We start from the raw sequence: 24,462 nt of genomic DNA, 5'->3' as shown, positions 1-24,462 counted from the left end.
AGATATGCTACATGTGCCCAGAATCAAATCGGAGTCCGGCAGGAGACGATTCCTCTTTACCGCCGTGACCAGGCCCATGTCACTCCACTTTTGATGACATCATAAGGGGGCCTCAGGACAATAATGGCGCGGTGCGCCACAATCGCTTCAAAGCTACTTGCCAACAGTTGCCATTTTTTGAAAATAGTATTTTGAAATAAAGTTCCAAGTAATAAAAATATTGTAATAAAGTTGTTGAATAAATCGATACCATATCTAAAAACTTACTGAAAAATGATTTATTCATAGTAAAAATATAAGCTAGATGCGTTTTTACGCTGCTTTTCTGCAACTGCAGAGGATTTTTAAATCGTCTATATCTTTAAAACCGGCCATTTCTTAGCATATTGCTGCTGTTTTTTATCGCTAGAAAATTAGTTGCACTTTCCAATGACATCAACAACTGAGCGATATGTGTAGAGTGTCACCAACAATCTTCAAATGAAGTTAGTCATTTTTACGTTGTAAAGGAATGGAGTACCCTTTGCGAGCTTCAGGGGTGACGTCACTCAGGATCTGTCTCTGATTGGTCGGCGGGGGAGTGACTGTACCTTCTATAGATGGCCTTGGCCGTGACAGCTTTTAATAGCCTACCACCGGCGATGTGTGACCTGAACCTGCGCGCGTTCAAGGCAGAGTTGCGCCGGCACTTGTTGCGACAACAGGCGGCCGACCGTTAGCAATACTTCATGACGACACGTTTGTGAGAGAGTGACTGCGAACGAATGTCTGTCTGTGTGCGTGCGTGCGTATGTTTTTCCCACGACACCCATCATTTTATAATCATTCTAAGCAAAATAATATTGCTCCTATCATAACAATTTGAATTCTACATATAGGTAGTGAAAGGCAATCAAGGAATTGATTAACTTTAAACAGATAATCATAATATTGATTCCCCATCAGCTGGCTAATCATTATTTTGATTCACAGGTAATGTTAAGAGATAGGCAACAATGACTTGCAGGAATACATCATTTATCTTGCTATTATTCTCATTTAGTGGTATCCTCAGCACCACAACATATACCTATAGCATTGTTGTACTTAACCTTCACTACATTTGATAATAATTCACAATTTTTAAATGTCAAAAATACAAAAACTGAAGCAACAGGTACCTAAAAACCATACAATAAATATAAAAGCACTACAACAATGATAATTAGGGGTTTTAAAATTTCATTTTGCCATTTTACACAAATACTGATTGTTTAGTATGCGATTCATGATACAAAAATTACATACAGTGTGATTTCCTCAAAACAGCTTTACGTGATTGGCAGTGGCTCTGTCTTTTTCCCATTCACAAGACCAAAGGGACAATTTCTTAGTTTTGAGGTAACACTTTTTGGAAACCTACCACATCTTTCTACCTTTTTAAAGAAAAATCTCACCGTCATGGGCCTTTTTTCAACCGTAACGATACATTTGAAGTCAAAAGTGTACCCAAATGAATCAAAAAATTGATTCCATGCCCATATTTGGTCATGGCTCCTCCCACCAGAATCAAATTATTGATGCCTCCATATTTTGATTCCAAAAGTCTAGTTTGCCCAACTGATCAGCCCTACCTGGGACATTGCGTTGAGATAGGAACATGTGTGCGTTTGCCTGTTACAGTGTGCCTTGAAATGTGTTTCACCATGATCCATTTGTTCGGTTTTTCGTAACAAGGCCGTATAAGTTTCGTAAGCTAGAAGATCGTCATCACTGACGGCAGTCGGCACGATATGAATATTTGAATTTTTAGGTCATGTTTTTGAGAAAAATGTATTTCAAACCAGTGAACAAGGCTGATCAATAAAGCCGAAATATTTGGTTATAATATTTAGTTTTCCTTAGCGAAGCCCGTTTTGAAAACAATTAACTTTTAAGAAATAAATATTATCTAAAATATTAAATAACCCTTTAAGATGTATTTCTGGGCGGTGTTTCACGGGACGCTGCTACCACGCTGCTATCAAATTGCGCGAGCTGACGTCACACTTGTGGTAGTGTTGGAGCAATGGGCCTGTTGATGTTTCCATGGAAACCCAATTTGACACTGTAAAAGCAGCGTGCTGCTATCACCGGTGAAACAGGGCCCAGGATTTTCGGCAAGTCCAATTACATAATACAAAACTGGCGCGCTTATGTTCTAAGTGGTGAGTGAGTGAACGCTAACAGAAAATGCTGATCAAAGAAGCCAATGGAATTAGACAATAAGGGAGTGTAAACCGTACTTACCTTCCTCACCTTACCTTCAAGGTGTTCGGGTTAAAGAAGGCCACTTGGCCTGAGGATCCCGCTCTCATCGAGCTCGTGAGGATGTACATACTGGACTCTTAGCGGAAGGGGATGTCATACATCTTGTTCTTCCAGTGTTTGTCCAGTCGCGCCTTGAATTGGTTTACCGACGTCGCTGACACCACGGAGTCTGGGAGAGCGTTCCAGTCGTTGACTATTCTGGTGCTGAAGGTGTTTCTGCGCACGAGTTTTCTAGCTTGTGGTTTGTCCAGTTTCCAGCGGTGTCCTCTTGTCCGGTCAGACTCGTTCCGTGTCAGAAACTCCTCCGGTGTCAGCGCCATGCCTCCGTGCAGCAGCTGGTACACGGTGATCATGTCTCCTCGGCGGCGGCGATAGAACAGTGAAGGCATTCCGAGGCTATGTAGTCTTTCTGGGTATGGCAAGTGTCTCACGGACGGGACCATTCGGGTCGCCCGGCGCTGAACTCGTTCCAGCCTCTTCTGGTTGCCAATACTGAATGGTCCCCATATCGTGTTTCCGTATTCCAACAACGGCCTGACCATAGCATTAAAAAGCAATGGTAGCGTGGACTCGTTGATGTTCGCAAAAGAGCGTCTCAGTACAGCCAGGGTTTGACGAGCTTTTGACACGGCCACTGATGCCTGTTTCTTGAAGTTCAGGTCGCTGTCGATCACGATCCCAAGGTCCTTTTCCTCGTCGGTCGCTTCAATCGGGGTACCGTGCAGCGTGTAGGTCAGGTTTGGATTTTGGTGGCCAATGTGCATTACCTTGCATTTCGCGACATTGAGCGGAAGCATCCATTTCCGAGACCACTCACCAAGCGCATCGATGTCGGTTTGCAGGCCCACGTCATCCTGGTTGCCCACCATCCGACGGTAAATCTTCGTGTCGTCGGCGAAGAGCTTGATGTGGCTGGAGACTTCCAGGGGCATGTCGTTCACGAAGATCGTGAAGAGGACTGGCCCGAGGACTGAACCCTGTGGTATGCCGCTGAGGACACTCGTCCATTGCGATTTTGAGCCTTGGATCACGACCCTTTGTCGACGATCGAGCAAAAAGGCCTTGATCCAGTCAAGAAGTTTGCCTCTGATGCCGTACGCTTGTAGCTTGTGGATCAGTCGACGGTGGGGCACAGAATCGAACGCTTTGGCAAAGTCAAGGTAGGCCACGTCTACCGGGTCGCCGTTCTCCATGGATGCGCTCAGGTGCTCCATCACCTCCATGAGTTGGGTGGTGCACGACCTTCGTGGGAGGAATCCATGTTGGGAGCTGTGCAGTATACCGTTTCCACAGAAGTGTTGCAAGAGACTGTCTCGGATAACTGACTCCAGTATTTTGACAGGAATAGCAGTGAGGCTTACAGGACGGTAATTCTCTGGTTTTTGACGGTCTCCCTTTTTAAAGATTGGGATTACCTCACCCGATTTCCAGTCCGGAGGGAGCTCTCCCGCGTCTAGGGACTTTCGAAAAATCGTGCTGAGTGGGCTACTCAGAGCGTGTGATGAATCCCGGAGCACGCGAGGGTGGATGGCGTCTGGTCCTGGGGAGCTGTCGGGTCGAAGAGCTGCTAGTTTTTTCTCCACTAACTGAGGAGAGACGTCGACATCTTCCAAAGTGGGTCCTTCCCAGCGGTTCCGCATTATCGGCGTTGGTTCGTCTCCTTCCTTGGTATAGATGCTCCCGTAGAAGGCACTCAGGACCTCAGCCTTTTCTTGGTTGGTAGAGACGAGCACTCCACGGTCATCCAGGAGGTCCTCGACTCGGCACTTTGTTCGGAGTCTGGAACTTGCGTACCTCCAGAACGCCTTGGGGTTCTGCTTCAGGTTTTTGGCCAAGCTGGACTCAAAGCTTTTTCTGAGTTTCCGTGTCAGACTTCTCAGTTCGTTTCTACATTGGGTGAATCTGGCATGATCGATAGGGTCCAGTGTGGTGCAGTATACACCCCACAGTGATTTCTTCTTTTTCCTTAGTTGCATTGCATGACGGTTCATGTATATGTTTTTGTGGCGCGTTTTTCTGGTTTTGGAGCATTTCTCAGTAGCTTTGGATATAGTGGACTTAAATGCAGTGTAGGCTTCGTCAAGTTGCATTGTATTCAGCTGGCTCCAGTCGTGTGCCTCAAGCATACCCGCCAGGCGGGTATAGTCAGTAACCTTGTGTGGAGGTGGGAGTGACACATCTGAGTAGCATGCCAGGTTGAATCTTAAGACCACATGGTCACTTCTGTCCAATCCTGGCTGGTATTGGATGTTCCTCACCATACCTTCCTCATTGGTGAAAATGAGATCTAGCACATTTGGTGATTCGCCCAATCGGTATCGAGTTGGATGGTGCACATGCTGGTACAACAAGCAGTCTTGGACTGTTTCAATGAACGTGTTGGAGCCATGGGAAGCTGGAGCAGATGAGGTTTCCAATGTCCAGTCAATCTGAGGCAGATTAAAGTCCCCTGTAATCAATAAGTGAGAAGCAGGCATTGTAACCACGTCCTTGAAGATGTTGTCAATGTGTTGCACGCTTTCTTCCAAGGCACATGAGGGGCTGCGGTATACACACCCTACGATTAAGCTGTCACTCCCCATCAGTGTCACTTTTATCCAGACATTCTCCACAGACTGGCCTGCACTTGAGATGGGTACTTCCGAAGCTTTGAGCTGATTTGATGCATAGATGGACACTCCCCTGATGCCACTAGACCCCAGGTTTGGGAATGCTGGGTCAAAGTTACTATAAAGTGTGTACCCTGGAATTTCAAGTAGAGCTTGAGAGATGGGTAGACGTTGAGCCTTTGGTATTACCTCAGTGATCAGTATTAGCTCTGGTTCCTCTCCACAGATCAGCTGGCACAGGTCATCTCATCTCTCTTGTTGACAAACTGATCAGCATTTGTATACAAAACTGATAGCCTTTCGGCAATATCATGGCGGCCTCGTTGATCTAGTCAAATCCTCCGAGGCTCTGGGTTGTCCAGCCTCTGGTTTAGCACTGGTTCTCCAGTAGTTTGTGGCTGCCCAAGGTGAGCTGATCCCTCACTGCAGTCAAGGGCTGCAGCCAGCTCTGTAGACTTGTCTATGTAGGTTGGTGGACCCATTTGGTTGTTGGGCGTTCGCACTCGTCTCACCTCTCTCCCCTGCACTGGGGTGACCGCGAGGCATGTGGCGCCTGTTACCATCAGGGGTCTCCTCATCCCGCAGGTCTGATCCAGGCGCAGCAGGTCTGGCGGTCAGTGGGAGAATCTGCTGAGTGTCAGATGTCCTCTGGTGTGAGTTGATTGCAGGAGGGGTCGCCTTCATCTGAATGATCCTACCATTTCTGATTGTTAAGTTTTGCTCACCAGATTTGCGACGTTCTGCGAGCTCACCCCTAAGTTTTTTATTTGTTTCTCTTTCCTTTAGTGTCAGGTCTGGGGTGATGAAGATGTTGGGATACTGAGTAGAGTGGCGGAGCTGGGGGGCATTTCTGAGAATGTCATGTTTGCAGGCTGGGTTGCCCAGTGTGACTATAAGCAGCCTAGGTCTACCAGGCAACTTCTTCCCAACTCTGAAAGATCTGGTAGCGGTCACATGCAACTTTAGCTCACTTTGGATCATGCCTTTGAACAGCACTATGTCACTGTCTGATCTCTCCGCAACAGAGCTACCTGGCTGCTCAGGGAGGTTGTGTACCACGACGTTGGCCCTTCTCTTCTCTCTGTCGAGGTGATCATCAAGAACCTTTGACAGGTCTCTAGTGGCTGCATCCCCGACCCTATCGCAGCTTTGATTTACTTGGGAGAGCTGAGTCAGTTGGGATTTAACCGTTTCAGCAACCTTTGAACAGGTTCCCTTCACAGCCTCGGCATATGATGATTTGTGCTGCTGTGTCATGAGCTCCAGCGACTTTTGCTGGTTTTCAAGACGTTTGTCGATGGCCTTGATCGTTTTCTCCAGGGCAATTTCTTGGTCGTCAACTGCTTTTTTGTGGATCTGGACGTTGTCTAGCAGAATCATGTTGGTTTTGTTGACTGCATCCTCAACTTGTTTGATTTTCATCTCCAATGGTGATGCTTTCATGGGCTTCGCTTTATTCTTTTTCAGTTCCGCCCTGCACACGCAGCATAACCACGCGAGTGAATCGTGTCTTTCCAGCGCCTTAAGGGCCGCTTTGGGGATCGCCTGGCAGGCAGCATGGAACCCGGCCCCCAGTCAATGGCATTGGTAGCTTCACGCTCTGGTGACGTAAGCAGAGCGTGAAGGTTTTTTTATTTTCCCTTCACTAGTGCTTTACCTATGGGAGATACCGATTTCGAAGGCAAAACTAAAAGTCGATTTATTAACTTATTAGTCGAGATACGTATAAACTGAGTGTACCATACGACAGCCTGATCTTTCTTCTATCGATACCCGCATCCACTTTGGCGATGGTACATACATAAAACGCTGAAATTTGGCGATAGGCGGGAAGGTGCAATCCTAAACGGTATCATTCAATTACATCTTGATGGTTGCTTTTTCGAATGCTCGGAACATACCGAGTAGTGATGAACCTGACCTTTGATTCAAGCCGGATCTTGCAATACCAGCAGCTTTTTCAGGTCAGGTCAGGTCACTGACCTTTGACGTCATAAGTGAACCTCTGCACGGTCCTCAGATACCGCAAGTTCGCAACGCCCTCAGTGTCAGAGCAGATTTCACAAGGAGATGAAACTTGCAGGACCTAGTATCCTCCAGAAGTCTCACAACGTGTATATCTCGCTTTTTTATTCAAGGTCACATGAGGTCAGGCCGGTCATATGAAGTCACCATTATAAGCCAATGGGGGAAACTTATAAACAGCTATTTTGGAGCCCAGAACGATCTCAGACTAGCTGTAACACACGCAACCGAAATTATTTCATGCACTCTTTATAGTCACCGTGCTCTTTACAAGGTTCGATGCTTCATTTTTGCACCAAGAGCTTGCATGACGTCATTGATGACGTCACTAGTGTCATAAGTTTTTCGACAATAACTTCTGATCAAATTGAGCTAGCGAGTCGGGAAAGCCACCAATAGACTCGGGAAGACCTGCCAAATCGAATGATATGTGACATGACCTCCTTCGACCAAGTTCGTGCCCTTGGGATCTCTGACCTCACCGTGACCCGAGGTCAACACCCAAAGTTGGCCTCACCCAAATGAAAAAGAATACCATTCGACGCGCCTGAGCAGGGCGAATACGATGCTGTCAAAATCGCGGCCCTGCAATCATTTTTTGTGAAGTTATTCGCCAAAACCGAACCGTACCTTGGGCCACTTAACCTGACCTCAGAGGTCACCGGTTAACCTGAGACCTTAAAATCGGGTACAAAACGCTGCATCTCGTAACGACACACACGCTCGTCTTTTCTGCGACGTTCTAGCTCCATTAGGGGCGAAACGGCGAGATGGGGTCGTACTAGAGATGCCACTTTTGGACCCGCGAACCCGCTTTCTGCGGGTTTTGAAAACCCGCAGGGTTTTTGGCGGGTTCGAGAAGCAAAACTTGTCGTGTGGCGGGTATTTGGCGGTCAGACTTGAGAACCTAAAAATTTTATTTTTTTTATTTTTTTATGCAAAACAGCAATTTCAAGTCCTTACTATTTGTTTGGCTCTTTTTCTGCACAGCAATGAAGCAAGTAAGGTTTATATAGCTCTAGCATTGACCCAGCTGCATTTTTTTTTTCTTGCAAAAGCAGGTTTTTAACATTGCGGGTTTTTTGCGGGTTCGGCTCAGCCAAAATCAGCTTGCGGGTAGTTGTGGTTGGGCAAGGGGTAGCTGCGGGGCGGGGCGGGTAATGAAATTGCAAATTTGTGGCATCTCTAGGTCGTACCTCCCGCCCCCCCCCCCCCACACCCCGGCCCCCGGCCGGCGCGTATGTAGAAAACCAATAAGTCCGGCGAGGGTTAAGCGGGTTCCACTGTGCACAAACAGCTAAGGGTTGTGCATTTAGTATGGTCATGAGAGAATCCTGTTTGATTTGGGCTCATAATACAATGCATGATCACTTTTTGTTCATAAGTTTAATTGATTTTCTTCTTCCCAAAAACAAACAATAAATGCTCTTCTCCATATTCCCCTTCACTCAACAACTTTTGATCACTTTTCCCTAAAGGCCTAAGGTAATGCATTGGTAAAAACACAAATGGATGGCTCATCTCAATAGTCAATACTTCTGTCTCCTAATGCTCCTAATGCCTTTGATCATGGTGGCAATGCAATGTGATGATGACAGCATTCCATTTATCACCACTGAAACACAACTTAGCTCAAAAACACTCATATACATAAATTTATTTATCTCCATTTGTGCAAAATTACTTAACTTATCATATTCTTTGACTATTGCTTCAGAAAGACATATCAGACCATAAGATTGTGTGAAACAAGAAAAGATTATCAGGCAATAGAGTTGATATATGTGTAGATGAAGTCCAGATTGTAGACTTGAGTTTGGTAGGTTGTAGGAGTTAGGTTGTAGGTTTTAGGCTGGTGGGTTCATAGGTAGTATATTGGTAGGTTGAAAGCTTTGAGTTAGAAGGTAAGGTTAGGTCAGGTTAGATGTTCAAAATCTTCACTGGACTTCATCTTCACATTTACCAGAGTTGACACTTGACAAGCTGTGCCAGCCAATCTAGCAACTAGGAGTATTCCGCACTAGCACGCACATAGGCTGGAAAAGTGCACAATCACACGAAAAAAGGCTGCAAGTTTGGGAACTCTGCACTTACATGGAAACTACACTAATATTCAATGATGTCTCATTTGCCTTCTGAAAATTTCGGTAAATATTTACTTTAGGACCGGCACACTTTTTCAAAGGGAAATTTTCGACAATCTTCCATTATTTGACATCCTAAATCAAGAAATGATACTTACATGTCACCAAAACTGCAAAAAGTCACACAAAAACTTGATAAAATCCATCCATCTCACCCCGCGTCACTTAACGTACACCAACGAAATAATACGAATGCGGCGATTAGAATATAAACAACGTGTTTGCGCCATTGCCATTTGCGAAAAGGAAAAATGTGTGCATGTTTAATTCAATGAAAATGACGTCATAAAAAATTGGGTGATATGGGGTAGGATAGCAAATTAACACGGAAAAAATAATCAGAACATAACCTAACCTTACCTAACCTGACCTACTGATATTTGCCTACCTATATTTGATAAGGAAAAAGTTGCTCGCATGAATAGATTGCAAGCAATGGTAGGTCAAATATTTTTAGGTTAAGTGATTGTGCATTAGGCTTCAGTGAAGCCAAATACACAACCACTTAACCTAAAAATATTTGACCTACCATTGCCTGTAATCTCTCCTAAGGCATTGCCTTCGGCACTGCCGCTGCTTCGCGACGAGAAATTTCATGACGTCACTTTCCTCACAGTTGAATAGCATCGTTAACCCTCGCCCGTAAACGGCGATCTGCCACCTTCGCCCATGCAGGGGGGGTTGGTGCGACCCCCCCTTGGCGTTTGAAAACGGAGCGTCGTAGAGCTTAGCGGAAAAGACCAACGGATTGCTCTCGCCGAGATCTCGCGATTGGTGGTATATTTTTTGGTCCTAGGTCAACATTTGACCTACTTTTGACCGGTCAAAGGTCAAATTTTTCGGAAAAATAGACTTTTTTCAACTTTCGGCGGCGATTGCGGCAAAACGGTGGGAGATATCGACTTGAAACCTTCACTATCGTGTTCCTTGATCAATTCTCTATCGTTTGGTATGTATTTCGTTTCCCTAGCTCTAAAAATGGCGCGTTGGGAGCGCCGGAAGTCGGCAAGGTCACAGTCGGCGGCAGAAATTCGAAAAATCAAAATTTAAATTTTTGAAATCTGATTGTATTTTTGGATTTGGGAGGTCCATTTGCTCCCTATAGAAGCTAATATTGCTGCATATTCCCATTGAAGTGACAAGAATTAGCAAAATAGTGGTTCGGGCGCTTTTCAAAAATAGTACCGGACGCTGTTCCTCTTGTGACGTCATAGCTCCGTGACCTGACCTGACCCGGTCAAGTTTCTTATACCATATGATAGCCAATACTTGCCCCAACATGCATGGGAAGTTTCATCACGATCCATCAACCGATCTCCGTACCACCGGCAGGAAACCTCGGGCGTTGGCACTCAGTTTGTGAAAATCCGGCCGGAGGCTGTTCCCTTTGTGACGTCATAACTCCGTGACCTGACATGACCCGGTCAATTTTTTTATCAAAAGATGCGCAAGATTTGCCCCATAAGATACCCAAAATTTGGCGGCGCTGCGCGCCGCCGTTTTTGCACTATTTCCGAAAAACCTCAGGGGGGGTGCACCAACCCCCCCTACATGGGCGAGGGTTAATATGTATTCACTGAACCTTGGAGCACAGTGCGTGGCCGGTGGAGTACGCAGTCGGTGGGGATCTACGGCGGTGACGGTAAATGTTGTATTGGTGCATTTAAACTTGTTTGTGCCATGAATGACTATCAGCTATGAAATCAAAAGGTCAAATTATGTAATGTGATATGCTTCTTACTATCACTTGGGGTTCGCGACGAAAGTAAAGGCTGCCGGTCCTTAAGTAAATAAATATCAAAATTTCTTAGATAGCATTGCATCAACACTCGACAGTGTCAGCTCATATCACAGCACAGCCATTCGGCATGGCATTTACCACATCATGGCACGCATTGTGCACTGATCCACACAAAATTCACACCACAATTAATCTGCACTGCATTGTGCATTGGCTAAGTGCCTCTGCCTGCACATACATCTTGCTGAACAGCCATTCTTAGCAATATAATGTTGCAGCCGCAAGCATTGTAAGCATCAGAAGAGAGCCTGATGTTCTGGAGATTAACGGAGCAGTTTGAACATGCTTGCAAATCTGATGTTATTCATAGGTCTAAGCCTGACTTTGAGGAAATTTGAAGAATAATTTGAAACCAGTTGCAATACTGTTATTTCAGCCGTTTCAGTTTCACTTTTCAGCGAGGTTGTGCAGAGCCATATCAAGGCCTTCTTCACTTCAAATGATAATTGCCATTGCAAATCAGAGGCAGAACTGAATACCACAATTATTGAAGAAAATTCTAAAAGTGAATATCACTGCGACGAAAAAGTACTGACGGCAGGAGACGCGATTTCAATAATAGAAATCAAGGCCCTATATACCATATAGAAATAGCAATAGCAATAGCATATCAGCATATCATAGCATATCATATAGCATATCATAGCATATCACCCAAAGCTACCTATACTGTAATTTGTTTACCTCGGCCGCCGAAAACACGTGTTTTTTTCCGACCGACTGCATTCGCCGACTCGCGGACCTAGATGACGTAATCAACAAATAATTGGCCAATAGAGATAATAAAAAATGATCGTTGGAACAATATAAGAAAGAACAGGTAACACAATATAATTTTGTTATTTAATAATGTCAAAAATTCGTCTTAACGACCTAAGATGAGAAATTTTTACTTTATGACGTCATGTGTGCCAACAGTTTTCAAGAGGAAGTATAACAGTGGAATAAACCTAGCTCTATTTGTAACTTGTTCGCCATTTCTGTCGACATTTGACTGCTACCATATCCCAAACTCTGACTGTACCCGGTGTTCTATATACTCTGATGGAACCACTCATGGCAATAGTCGCAAAGGACCCCGGCCTCACCTTCTTTTACTGGGTTTCCACACACCTTTTTGCCAGGGCCTTACGGTTCTTACTTACGGTTCATTCGCATGATGTTGTAAACCCTGAACACGACATTTCTTTCACGAGTTGTTTACTTTACAAATGAAATGACGTCTTTTTTCTAAAAATGTCAAAAATGATCTTTATTTTTTTTTAGAGCAGTATGTTGACTGCAAACCCCTAATATTTGATTATCATGATTTGATTGGCTATTTATTGGCTTTTTGTAGAAATACGAAAAATAATTGTTTTTTTTTTTTACAAATGACGTCATCAAAACTCCAATAAACTCTTAGATTAAAAGAGGCAGTTGTGGCTCACACGTCCTTTGTGATTTGAGCGCAGCTTTAAGAAAAATGAAAAATCAAATTGTAAAGATCAAAATAGGTGGATTGAGGTGGATGATGTCTTATACCAGGTCTTATACGGCCTTGGATGATGTTTTTCATTCTTGGATGCTCCCTAGTGTTTTGATGCCTTACATAACAAATTAGTTTGAGACTTGCTCAGAAGGTTGCTTCAAGCCTGGCATATCACGCCCCAGAAAATATGCAAGGTAAGAACAAGAAAGAAGCAAGAGTTATAAAGGGACTATCCCACCTTTAACATGGGGTTTGAGTTGAGATAGCCAAGTTTGCGGCGAGGTTCAGAAACCACTATCTATCTAGGTTGCAACCCCCGCGGCCTCTTGGTGTTGAAGAAATTCGTTCCCTTCATTTGAAAATGGGCCTTGTACAAGGCCCTATCTTCAACATGGAGCGACCGTTAGTGTGACGTCACCTCGTTTAGTCATTCTGATTTAAATGGGTTTGTTCGTTGAAAAATCGCTTAAAACTTGGTCTGAACTTTGTTGTGGTGCCTACAGAGTAAAAAGAATCAGCTTTATGACAGTAATGTGGCCTGGGGAAGGAGGTAATTTTGGGCTGTGACGTCACATATTTGAAAGTTTGTGTTTGGAATATGGGAAGCCTAAGATATTTAATGAAAAATAAATGCCAGAACCGTGTTCCTGGTCATCCAATCTATAAAGTCGGGCACAATTTAACTGGTTTTAACAACATTTTAGAAGGTGGGATAGTCCCTTTAAGTACCTATCAGGTCCAGGACAATCACTGTTTGCATGAGTGGCAGGGCCTAATCTTCCCTGGTTAAGACAAAGCCTATTTTAAGACAAATGGACTGGGGTGGCCAGGCAGTGGTGAGTGACGCCCCTGTCTCTTGTGTGGGTGCCCCCCCCCAACTTTCAACTTTACTTCCAACCAACTTCACCCTATTGTTGCTTGTAGATAAATGTAAATATCAATATCTCGCCATGCCAATGCCCCGAGAAGCTCTCCAGATTTTGAATTGCTTATGGCTCTGTACCTAATGCCAAGAAAGATGCATTGGTAACCAGTGTTGTAGCTAATTCATAGAGGGCGGAACGGGGGGCACCTGTACACCATTCCCCCTTTGATTTTGGCATTAAACCGTGCCGGGCCGGTGCTCCACCACTTCCGCGCCGGGCAGGGGGGGGGGGGGTGTCTGAACGCCCACTACCCTTCTAACTCGGTTCCTGGGCCACGTAGCGACATGCGGTAAGCGGCATTCGGAAGAACATCCAAAATAAGGACGAAAACACAGACACTTCAGTCATGTTTTGTGTCAGGTCAAAAATCGGGTCACCAGAGGTCATCAAAGATAAAATGAATTGGCTATTTCAACATGTTGGAAACTGCCAATGGCAACCGTTGGCAGTTGGCACTCGGGAACCGTAAGAGCTAAAGCCATACCATACCATACCATACCATAACGTATTCAAGAATTTTGTAGGCCACTTGGCCTGAAGGTCCCGTTCTCATCGAGCAGTGCGTGGATCAGTCTGGAATTTGGTATCGGATGCCATCCCAGTGGGCATCCAGGCGCGACTTGAACGCGCTCAAGGAAGGAGCAAGGACGACCTTAGCGGGGAGAGAGTTCCAGCCACTTATCACTCTCGTGCTGAAGCAGAGTCTTCTTGTCCTCGATTGTGCTTGTTCCTTGTTCAGCTTCCATGGGTGTCCCCTTGTTCTCCGGTCCAGAGTTGGGGTGAAGAAGTCCTCTTGGCGTACATCTACCTCTCCATGTATCACCTGGTACGTCTTAATCATGTCTCTGCGTCGTCGTCTGTAGTACAGAGAGGGGAGATCCAGGAGCCTCAGCCGTTCGGTGTATGGTCTATGCTTTAGGTCGGGTACAAGCTTCGTGGCACGTGTCTGCACACGTTCGGCGGCTTTTTGGTCAGCCTTGGAGAAGGGGCCCCAAATGCAGCAGCCATACTCGAGATGGGGCCTGACCAGAGACTTAAATAGCAGGGGGAGAGTGTCGCAGTTGATGGCTCTGAATGACTTGCGTATCAAGGCCAGTACTTGAGAGACGCTTTTGCTCCTGCAGTTGCCGCCTGTTTTCCAGGGGCGGTTCTCCCATATAGGCAAGGTAGGCAGTGCCTACGTCAATTGCCGTCTCCCCTGCGTCTAAATCATCCCTATATCGTGGCTTTTGTTTGCTTGATTGCTTTTGTTAAAAATCTTTTCTTTCTCGTTTTTCAGAATGCGTTGAAACGACAGAGAATTTCCTAAACTTTTCAAAAAACGTCACATAAAGATCGTACTATAAGAACCTTGACGAAAACCTTTGCCTAAGCTGTGCCTACCTCGTCCTACTAGATTATCGACTATTGCCATGTTGAGGCTATTGAGCCTTTTGGTAGAAAAGGTCTAGATGGTCGGCACATCGACTAGGTGCTACCTTCTAACTCTCAAACCTAACTTTTTAATACGTCCATTTATCGTAAAATAAAGCACTTTTTACTTTATCAATTTTTATCATAAGTTCAGCGTACGTAGCGTTGTTATGCTTGTTGTGTTATTCTATTGTTCCTATTGTTATTCTATTCTATTGTTCTAAATTATATTGAACGAACTAGACTCCTACTGAGAGACTCGTTTGCCTCTGGCGGCAGACGTGTAAGCTCTAGTTAAGTTGATGGTTTTTGTAGATGACGCTGCTGTCGCTGCTTGACGCATCCAGACTAAGCGATAAGGCTGTCTCCCCCTCCTCCTTTTACCTATTCCGTATTGAGCTTTTCTGCCTTACCTACCAAGTGCCTACCTACTTTCAATAGGTCAGCGCCGCCCCTGCTGTTTTCTGAATTTCAGGTCGTTATCAATGTGCACCCCTCTCTGAATCTGTCTCGTTAAGTTGTAGGCCGTTGAGCGTGTACGTGTACCTTGGGTTGCGACTGCCAATGTGGAGAACGGTGCACTTGTCTTCATCAAACGGTAGCTGGCAGGCTTTGGACCACTCGGCGATGGCATCCAGATCGTTCTGAAGGAGTCGCCTGTCCTGAGTGGTTGGCACCTTCCTGAATAGCTTGGTGTCGTCGGCGAATATTTTAATCGAGTTGTCAACAACATTTGGCATGTCGTTTACGAACGTTATGAAAAGCGTTAGCCCGAGTACAGATCCCTGGGGACCCCGCTTAACACCGGAGACCATGGTGATCGTTGTCCTCCGATGATGACCTACTGGTGCCGTCCTATCAGAAAAGACTGGATCCAATCAAGCACTTTGCCCGCTACTCCACATGCTCTCAATTTGTTCAGGAGGCGTTGGTGGGGCACAGAGTCGAATGCCTTCCGAAAATCGAGGTACACAGCATCGAGCGGGTCTCCGTTTTCCAGGGTCGTCGTCCACTCTTCTAGAACCTCTAGGAGTTGGGTAGTGCAGGATCTCTTCGCCCTGAATCCGTGCTGGTCTTTGGAGAGCTGACCCGCGGCTGATAGATATTCGACGAGTTGGTCTCGTATCAGTGACTCCAGCACCTTGCAAGGCACTGAAGTCAGGCTGATGGGCCGGTAGTTTCCGGGAAGACTTCTGTCGCCTTTCTTGAATATTGGAGTCACTGACCCAAGTTTCCAGTCCTGAGGGAGTCTCCCACATGCCAATGACTTTCGAAAAACATCTGCGAGTGGTGACGCGATCGATCGTGCGGTTTCCCGAAGAATACTTGGGTGTAAGCCGTCTGGGCCAGGTGAGCTAGACGTCTTGAGCTTCTTTAACTTGCCCATTACCAGTTCGTCTGTGATGACGATCCTGTCGAGCAGGGTTTCTCCACAGTGTGAGTGGATTGGTGTGCGGGGGACTGTGGCAAGGTCCTCTTCCGTGTAGACACTTGGAAAGAACTTTCCTCAGTCTCCTTGTTAGCCCTCTTAATTTGTTCTTGGCTCGCTTGAAGCGTGCTAGGTCAATGGCATTCTTGGACTGAACGGACTGTGCCCAGAGCTCGTTCTTCAGCTTTTTCAGATTTAGTGCCTGGCTCGTCATGTATAGGTAGGTTCTTTTTGCGGGGCTTGGTCTTGGTGAGTGGAAAACATTGTGTGATGTGTTTCTTCAACACAGCTTTGAAAAAGCTGAAGCTCTCGTCAACATCAAGCCCGTTCATGACCCCCCCAGTCCTCAGTGCTGATGAGCCTGTTTAGCTCCACGTAGTCAGCTCTCCAGTAGTTGTACTTCTGGACGAATGACTCAGTTTTGCAGGCATAGCAAGCGAGCTTGAACCTCAGGGTGACATGATCGTTGTTACCCAATCCAGGGAGATATGACATGTTTTACCCTCCTCTAACTCAAAAACTAAGAGGGCTAGAAAGACGCGGTAAAAAGCAGTCGATAGCTCTCTATGCGTACGTTTGAAAGCATTCAACTTTACTTCCAACCAACTTCACCCCATTGTTGCTTGTAGATAAATATAAATATCTCGCCACGCCACTGCCCCGAGACGCTCTCCAGATTTTGAATCGCTTGTTATGATTCTGTACCTAATGCCAAGAAAGATGCATTGGTAACCAGTGTTGTAGCTAATTCATAGGCGGCGGAACGGGGGGGGGGGAGGCACCTGGGCACCGTTCCCCCTTTGATTTTGGCATTAACCCGCGCCCTGCTGGGGGGGGGGGGTGTTGCGCCGCCGTTTTTGGTACACCTTATCATACATCAATTCTACACACGTTGTGAAAATTTCAGACCAAGGTCATTCAAGGTCAGGTCACCAGGTCACTTGAAGTGACCTCACCTCATAAAAAGTTTCAATGTCTGTCATAGCTACACCGAGTGACTGATCGCTTTGAAACTTTCAGCGATTGCTAAGAGCAATAGCATGTACAAAATGTATATCTCATAATTTTGATATCGATGACCTAAGGTCAGGTCAATTTTGCGACCTCCCCATTATATGTCAATGGGAGAAAATTGAAATGCGCCTCTTTTGGACGAAAGACATTATAAACACTCCCAAACACCGAATTACAAGTGGTTTAGACACACTGAACATGAAAATGGTGTCCGTGACCCTTGTTTATGCCCTGAGGTCATCTTAGGTCACGAATGGTATCTAACAGTTTTTCGCAAATAACTTTTGATAGAGGTATGCTAGAGCGATAAAAACGCCTTAGATGTGTTCAGCTCGACGATACGGATCGACTGATATGCAACATGACCCTTTCCGGTCAGGTCATGACCTTGACCTGAGGTCAAATTTTCAAGTTGACCTTTCAAGGTCAAGGTATAGTTCATTCGATGCGTCTTGACGAGAGGAACACGATGCTGGTAAAAGTAAGCTCGTACAGGGCTTGGGTCAAAAGTTATTGCAGAAAAACTGTTTCCGAAAAAATCGGTTATTTTTGCAGTTTTTGCCCCCTGCAGGCAAAACCGTTGACGTTAGGTCAAATCTGATAGGATCATTCAGAAAGGGCGTTAATAGGGCTATCGAATGCGCTTTTCCGCGGCGCTGTAGCTTTATTGGTTCCCGATTTATGCGTTGGCTTCTTGGAAATTTTCGACATTCAACCTGGAAATCGGCGAAATTTTGCCTTCAATGACCTCTGGTGACCTGACCTTTGACCTGACCAGAAAATTGACCGAAGTGATTTCGTCATTATTTTTGACGCTCTTTCGAACGCCGCCTTCCGCGTATCGCTACGTGGCCCAGGAGCCGAGTTACAAGGGGGGGGGGTGTTCAAACACCCCCCCCCCCCAGCAGGGCGTGGAAATCCAGGACCCCCAGCCGGGCGCGAGTTAAACCGTGCCGGGCCGGTGCTCCACCACCTCCGCGCCGGGTAGGGGGGGGGGGTGTGTGACTGAACACCCACCCCCTTTTTAACTCGGCTCCTGGGCCACGTAGCGACATGCGGTAAGCGGCATTCGAAAGAACATCCAAAATAAGGACGAAAACACTTCGGTCATGTTTTGTGTCAGGTCAAAAATCAGGTCACCAGAGGTCATCAAAGATAAAATGAATTGGTTATTTCAACATTTTGGAAACATCAAGGCTTATGAAAATCGTGAGTAGGGCTGGGAAAAGCAGAAAAAGGATCACGTGACTCGCGTCCCAACCTTATCTGTAAGAATCTTGGTTATACCAACAGTCGGAACGCATTGATTCTGTTTACACACCGTTGGACCCAAGTTGGACCCATCCGATTGTATACGACTCAATCAATAGCAATCACTTCAATCACGACAAATTTGGGAAACCAATCAAATCAATCAAGTCAGAGCAGTTTTCGGGAATTGATTCAATCGACTCAAACGCGACAATGAAAGGAATCAATCAACTCAATCAAACGACTCAAACCAAGACATACATTAGGTTTTTTTTGCCCTACCAACTTGGAAAAGTGTCCATACAGTCTGGTGTACCTACCTACCTACATACAGAAGATACATAAAAATATTGTCATTTAAAATTATAAATTGCCATGCCATTCAAAGTTTCTATGTAATAAGGAAGGATACCTAGTGATGGACAGGTGGATCATGATGTTGAGGCTCAATGAGTAGAATTGGAGCAGAAGTTTCATTTAATGGGTGCAAAATAACCCAGTAGTTGACTCGCCCCTTAACCCAAATCACCACCTTTCACCTAAAAGTTGTCAATTTAATTTTGGCCATATTCCAATTTCCAGCTAAGTCATCAGGCCATCTACCCCATGTAAAGCCCCTGTCTGTCTCTTATGTGAGTTATGCGGAGCTCTTCTGAAATGAACCCTGAACATAATGAACCTAGCTAGGTTTCATGCCACACTGACACCATATGAAAGTGTTGAAAATGTGCTACAAATTTGACAGCTTCATTAGGTATGCTTTATGAAGACAGCAGGAAAGCAGGTAGGTACCTACTTACCTGCCTAGATGTGTCACTGGCTACCAACAGTACCAACGAAGGTAGATAGGTTATATGTGAAGAATTCAAAACATTTTATTGCAATACAATTTGAAACTGTTAGGACTGGGGGATAGGGATGAGGATTAAAAATATATTTAAAAGGAAATGGAGAGGACAGGGACTCTGGAACCAGAGGATAAGTTAAGGACAAAGGAAGTAGGAACAAGGAAAATTAAAACGCGAAAACGGCACGGTGCGACTGCGAAGCAAAGAAAACGTTTTGCCAATAAGTATGCTAAGCTTTTATAAATCCTTATTCTATGTCTTTTGATTTTTTGGTAAGAGGACGTCATTGATTATCATGTCGTATGGTAGATCATCATAAAATAAATCCGTTGTACACACCAATTTCGTTTTAATTATTATTTCATTTGAAATAAAACCACTTAATAATATTCGGTAAAATATTTTAAGGAAAATGAAATATATTAAATATGTTATGCTTAGGCTCTCAGGAGAAAAGGATCAACAAACGTTCTGCTGCAAATTAAACAATGCAGCAAATTAGCTATTAATAAGGTACGTAAACGTAATTAGCGAGACGAAAACGGCGCTTTTGTTTCAGTTATTTTTGTAGGAACAAGGAAATCGGCGGCCGGCTGATCGGCGGCCGGCTATTACTCTTGCCCGCGCTCACATACGTGCACGTTACCCCGGCAACGGGCTATTGACCAATGAGAAGCGAGAAAAGTGTTACGTCACTGCGATTTTTCATATACCTGTGCCCCCCGGACGTGACGTAGTGTGCTCGCGCGCGTGCAGGTTCTCTGCGATCGAAAAAGAGCGCTAGCAGCGCGCCACTCGACGCCGCCATTGTCTAAAGCGGCGTGTTAATATGCTTTATTATGAATGACGTGTGTAAATGTGAGTTTTTATGTTGCTAATTTGGAGGAAATGGTTGGAATAAAATAAGTTATTTTTATTTCAATTGGCTGGAATTTTTATTCAAAAGATTTCGGTATATAGCATTGATATTTACTGAAAATACCTTCGTTTGAATAAATTGCAGATAGTTGGCAACTGAAGTGTTAGGTAAGCCAAAATGATAAGTAAAAAGATAAGAGACACCCTGATTATCATTTGAGAAACGAAAATATATGAATTTCCCTTATAAGACTCGCTTAATATGCTACTCCGCGGTTTATGCCCCGAGGGTGTCCGAGAGTTCCCGTTAGTTTGTCGTTGGCGCTCGGCTCGCGCGCGAGCCGTCATCGCCCGTGACGTCGGCTCGCGGAATGCGTCATACCCTGCACACAAAATAGCCGGCTGCCGAACAGCGCTGGGGTTTCAGATATTTATGATATTCATAGAGTTCAGTGGGTTGTTTCTGAGGAGATGTGGAGATGTGAATTATTAATTAATCACCCTTTATTAGTATATAGGGCCTTGCACTTTATCATCTGGATTAAAAAAAAACGTTTCCTGCTGAGTGCAGAAAGGTAGGTAGGTGCATCGCCAGGTTCTATCACCAGGATTGGAGCAGTTATTGCAGTTGAAAGTCAAAGTTGGCTGCTCATGTTTAGGCCCTGTTCTTTATTTGGCCATCTACCCCATATTGCAGATGTGATGAGAAGCAGTATTCAGTGTAGTTTTGTGATCTTTGATGTTATCAATTGGTGTCATTATTTTTCGTCAACTAAAACTTATTTGAACTTTCCATTCAATCGACTCAATCATACGAGTCACTCTAATTTTCGGGAATCAAATCAGTCAACCAGTCGCTAAAGTCAAACGAGTCAGTCAACCAGTCATCTAGAAAAGTCAATCGACTCAATCCAATCAACTCAAAATACGCGTTGAAACAAATCAATCAATTCAATCGACTTGATTGGTATGCAACCCTGCTTCTGTGGACACGTGGGTCAGGGGACGACCGTTGACCACCCCCTCAACTTCCGTCAGCACGGTCTGCAGTGCTTCGTCCGTGACAGTCAGCTGGCTCATCACTGCTCTCAGAGCACGCTTAACGGAGGATATGAGCCGCTCCCAGGCGCCCCCCATGTGACACGCACCTGGCGGGTTAAAATGCCACTTAATGCCATCTTGTGCGAGGCGGTCACTGATGGCGTGGACGTTCCATGCTTAGATCTGCCGACGCATCTCCCTCTCTCCTGCTCGCAGATTCGTCCCGATATCAGAGAACACTTCTTTCGGTCTGCCTCGCCTTGAGACGAATCTGCGGAACGCCATGAGGAAGCTGTCGGTGCTGAGCGAGTGGCACAGCTCGAGGTGCACTGCTCGGGTGGCGAGGCACGTCACCAACAGTCCGTACCTCTTCTCATGCCGTCCTCCCGTCTTGACGAGCATAGGACCAAAAAAAATCGAGACCGACGCTGCTGAACACACACTGCTGGCGTGTCGAACCGCGCCGGGGGCAGATCTGCCATCTTCGGCTGGCACGGTTTTGCGCGGCGCCGGCGACACACCGGACAGGTGTGCAGGACTCTCCTCACCATTGCTCTCCCTCTGGGTATCCAGAATAGCTGTCGCAGATCTTTCAGTGTCTGCTCGACTCCGGCGTGCAATAGCTTCTGGTGGACGTCCTTCACGATCAGAGCTGTCACGCGGCTGCACACAGATCCATCGCAATTTCAAATGTGGCTAAAACCTCGAATAATGACCATTTTTAAATTCCTTCAGTGAGTGATTTTTTTAACACAAAACGGATTGAAGCATCTGAAATCACCTTCGGCATATTTGTTAACCACCTGATCTCCGCTCACCGCAGTCGTGAACCTGGAACTTCTTCGGAAGCGCATGGTAGACCCAAAAGACATGTGAAACGCGCGCAACTTTGAGTGACTGTAACATTGTAATAATTTGATCGAAACCGCAATAAATGGGCATCGCTGTGTTGCATGGTTCGTGCTGAAAATTTTGGTAGCAAAAATAATGTTTTAGCTCGTCATCAATGCCATGCTAATAAGCAATGTTCGGGCACATGCATCACAGTCCGCATTTTCACTCATCGCATACTTGACAAAGGCCTACAAGAAAATCATCAATCACCCCCAAAATTTGAATAGCTTAAAATGAGCCTGAGAACGTTCACAAACGGTTCCCGAAAGAATTAGCTGGGCATCAGTGGTCAAACTTTTGCTATGGGGGCAGAAGTGATGTGATGTCGGGCGGATTCGGCCGGCCGGCTGACCCGCGAGTCAGCGTCAGCTGTTGCTAGGCTGGGTCAGGGTCGACCGAGGTCAATAGACGCGTTTACATAGGGTTTGTTGCAAGCTTATTTCTCCGTCCGTGATGTTGCAAAAGATGCCAATGGTGCTTAACAATTTACAAAATGATCCCCTCTAAATATTTGAAGATCACTGCATCGAAATTATCGCCAAATTAACCCGCGAGTTGCTGGGGGGGGCGTTAAACGCCCCCACTTTTTTCGCCGGGCCATAGCATAAAAACGGCGCGCCGCAGGCGCGCCAAATTTTGGGTACCTGTAGGGAATTGATTGAAGTTCATTGTGACAAAGTTTCAAAAAATCAGTCGGAAAATTTTTGAGATATCGAGGTTTTAGTGACGTCATGATTTCTGAGTTTTCAACCAAAAACGGCATATGTTCAAAAAATCATATAAAATCACAGAATAGACATAAAGACATGCCGTAAACGCCATTAGACTGCCAATACCATGAACAATCAAATGGCTATCTTCGATTATTGATTATCGTTCGGCATTTTCCAAAATCTTGAACTGAATCTTGGCAATTTCTCTTGACTACTTCACGACCATGATACATGCATTTCTTAAATTGAACTTTTTGAGCCAAACACGTACACATGTGATAAAATCAATGTCACCATCGTGTTCTACGCCCCAAATTACCCATAAAACATGTGTCACAAGCTGCGAATATCAGTTTTGATTTTCGGGGATAGGTATGTGCCTAGCCGGTTGACCTGACCTTGACCCTGACCTATGCTTGACTGACCCCTATATGGAGCTGACACTCTTGTAGGCCTTATATGATGGATTGTGCACCGTTTTGACATAGTTTATGACGAGAGGCGCCCATTGCGAAGTCCTGAAGTCCATGCTACTGAAAGCCCGATTTCAGGTGTTTGACCTGACCTTGACCCGACCTGTGACCTCAAAATTCAACTTTAAAGTATTCATCTGAAGCGTCTCGTCGCGTTCTTTCGTTTGCCGCCTCGTGCGTTTCGCTGCGCCTATTGGTTCTCGAGTCATCGGCTGGGGGCGTTTAACGCCCCCCCCCCCCAGCAAACGGTGGGTGGCGAAATACCCCAGCAACTGCCGGGTTAACAAGCTAGAGCCTCGTCAAAAATGCTATGTAAACCGGGTTAATATTGGCTGGTTGCCAGCGGGCGGGGAGGCCACGGGAACTGCGTGAATAATAAACAATCCTTGGCCGTTTCGGTCCGTGACTCGCTGTTCGCTCCATTTCAACCGTGAGTCGTGGCAGCGGAGAAGATAGCGGTGTGTTGGAGGGAGATGCACCTGTCGTTTTGTTAGCAGATCTTAACAATGGAGCTGCGACCTGCGTATCAGTAAAAGAGTATTTTTTGATGCCGTTATTGAAGGAGGGATGCTGTCCAAGCAAATGAAGAACAGCACCGCGCATGCCGTGCAGCTGGTCTGGTCGCAAAATTCAAATCGGAGAACATTTGACTCCTGTCTTGGCCAAAAACTGTCCAAATTTGCCCAAATTGGATATTTTGCCTATTTTCGACAGTTTTTTTTGCCAAAACAGGGGTCAAATGTTCTCCGATTTGAATGTTACGACCATATTTGGAATTCTCTCATCATTTTACGTATTATAGGCCCAAATTAGTAACGAGTTTTACATTTTCATTTTTGACCTCCAATGCATTTTTGAATTTTTTTTTTTTCAAAGTAAAAGCGCACATAGTAAAACGCGTCGGAATGATTTCATATTTTGCACTTTTCATACTCTCACCAAATGCAACCAGACGCAGGATGGGAAACGATGATCCCAGACAAAAGTGTTTTTTACGAGCCCTAAAATAATCCCTCTTCAAAATTTCGCGTATCGCAAAAAATGTGGTTTAAAATGGCAGAAATATGTCTCATTTTCTAAGAGCGTGATTCATCTGCTTTCATTTGAGCCCTATATTACATCTCTAGCTTCCGTAGTTTTTGCGCTAGAGGTTTTGTCCACATTTGAATTCGAGATGGACCTGTGTGGGCTGTCCCGCGGTAGGATGACCGGATGGCGGGCGGACTCAGGCAGAGGGGCGTTCACCAGCCGCCCACCGACTCG

General features: G+C 45.4%; 1 long non-coding RNA gene across 1 annotated transcript in view; it reads left to right on the top strand.

Moving 5' to 3' along the window:
- The window catches only part of LOC122393852, a 35,092-nt gene extending 13,019 nt beyond the window's left edge, over positions 1-22,073 (top strand). The window contains exon 2 of the long non-coding RNA XR_006258767.1: positions 21,336-22,073. This is a non-coding gene — a long non-coding RNA (uncharacterized LOC122393852). The remainder of the gene's footprint in view (positions 1-21,335) is intronic.
- The last annotated feature ends 2,389 nt before the right edge of the window (positions 22,074-24,462 follow it).

This window comes from Amphibalanus amphitrite, unplaced genomic scaffold (genome assembly GCF_019059575.1).
Source record: "Amphibalanus amphitrite isolate SeventyFive unplaced genomic scaffold, NRLGWU_Aamphi_draft 000558F_arrow, whole genome shotgun sequence".
Taxonomy (NCBI): domain Eukaryota; kingdom Metazoa; phylum Arthropoda; class Thecostraca; order Balanomorpha; family Balanidae; genus Amphibalanus; species Amphibalanus amphitrite.
This window is presented reverse-complemented; position numbering and strand designations above follow the sequence as displayed.